At 42.5% G+C, this 1,931-nt stretch overlaps 1 pseudogene; it reads right to left on the bottom strand.

Annotated features, from left to right (window-relative positions):
* Nucleotides 1-704: 704 nt before the first annotated feature.
* LOC102846242 lies at nt 705-1,081 on the bottom strand (annotated as a pseudogene).
* Nucleotides 1,082-1,931: the final 850 nt, after the last annotated feature.

The raw sequence follows: 1,931 nt of genomic DNA, 5'->3' as shown, positions 1-1,931 counted from the left end.
CACACTTTAAAGCCTCAGAAAACACACTGGAGAGTCAGCTTTGACTCAATTCTGACTCTGCATTGAGTTATGCTACTAATCCAATGACTGTGTCTCGGTTCAAATCCACCAGTGGCTCCCAGGAAGAAAGATGGGCAATCTCCTCCCATGCGATTTAAACCTTGGAAATCCAGTAGATGGTCAGATCTGAGTTGTTTCTGACTTGACAATAATTTTTTTTAAAAAATTCATTAATAGTTAAAAATATGTGAGTGCTTACTAAGAAGCAGTGAGAGATCATTCAAGGCACTGGGCATGTAGCTGAGGTAAAGCAACACAAGTTCTTGGCCCTTTCATCATTCTAGTAAGGAGATCAGAATAACTCTAATGATAGTTATCTAGTATGCTGACTAATGTGCTTTTAGAGATGAACACCAGTAGAAGCAGCATGGGGATAGAAGTCAGGGAGGCTCTTCCAGATGAGATGGTGGGGAAGGCCAACTGGGGAGATGACATTAAGAGGAATGACCTATGCTAAATTCAGGTGGATGAGTTTTCCAGGTAGAGGACACAACACAGACAAAGGCTTCAGGGTGAAGATGCAAGTGATACATCAGGGAATCAGGAAAGAGGTCAGAGTGTCTGGGACAGAGTTAAGGTAAAAGAGTTTTTGTTTGTTTGTTTGTTTGTTTTACAGTTTTATAACTTTATTTGACAGTCAGCTATTAGTTTTCATCCACATTGACGGTCTGTAGATTTTTGAAAGTGGTGACAGTACATAGGTAACCAGTGTATATAGCTTGTTTGGGGAATCTTCATCCTCATTACGTTTTCTGAACAACTGTACACGGATGCGGTATGGGACATTCCTTATTCCTTTGGCCCAGACAGCTTTGTTAAACCTGGTGTTAATGCGAATATCTGGTGTTCCCATCTCCTTCATGGCAAATTTCCAGATCTCCTTTAGTGCCCAAGGAGCATGCTTCTTAAATACCACTCCATGGGTGTGCTTGTGAATGCTGATGGTGTACTCTCTGGTCACCACTTCGTTGATGGCAGAACGGCCTTTCTTCTTCTCACCACCCTTCTTTGCGGGGGCCATAGCACCGGAACCAGGCTGGGGTAAAAGAGTTTTAAGGGGACTGAGTCTATGACACCTTGAGGCCATGAGATGAGCTTGGCTTTCACTTTAAATGATCTGTGGAGCCATTGAGTGGTTTTGGTAAAGGGTATAATAGCTGAGATATGTCTTAAAATAATCCCTTTGGCTGATGTGTGATGAACACATTGCCAAGGGGTAAGATCAGAATGAAGACCACCAGGTAACTATTGCTATAATCAAGAAGCATGAGGCATGGCTTGGCTCACATTGGTAGCGGTAGATTTCTATTTTGAGAATAAAGCCTACAGAATGTAGAATGCTAAGGAAATGAATCAGAAGAATTCCGTGGTATTTGGCTTGAGTAACTGGGGGGATATTTTAAATTTGACAAACTGGGGAGCACTTGGGAAGGAGAGGGTGCTAAAATGGTGATTCATGTTTTCTGGTTTATGATGCTTGTGCATATTCTGATGTCAGTCTTCAGAAGGCAATGGGACACAGGAACCTGAAATTGATGGCTTAGGTTAGGGCTCATGGCATAAATTTGAATGTCAGCAGATGATATTTTGATTCTTGGCTGGGATGAAAACTAGGGATTGAATGTAAGTTAGAGAAGGTCAGGGGCTGTTTCCTGTGTTACTCTAACATTTAGAGGTTGGGAAGGGGTGGGGGAAGGGAACAAGGGCCAGCAAAGGAGACTGAAAAGGGACAGCAAGAAGCAAGGGCAAAGACATGAGAATGTAATGTGTCAGGAAGCCCCGTGTAGAAAATGTTAGATAAATCCCTAACTTGGTTTCATATGTTGAACGAAGTGCAACCAGGGTGCTCCTTAGAGTCAAACATGGTGAAA

This window comes from Elephantulus edwardii, unplaced genomic scaffold, assembly GCF_000299155.1.
Source record: "Elephantulus edwardii isolate Elephantulus edwardi_28Jun2011 unplaced genomic scaffold, EleEdw1.0 scaffold00057, whole genome shotgun sequence".
NCBI lineage: Eukaryota > Metazoa > Chordata > Mammalia > Macroscelidea > Macroscelididae > Elephantulus > Elephantulus edwardii.
The sequence above is the reverse complement of the archived record's forward strand: the minus strand, read 5'-3'. Positions and strand labels throughout refer to the sequence as shown.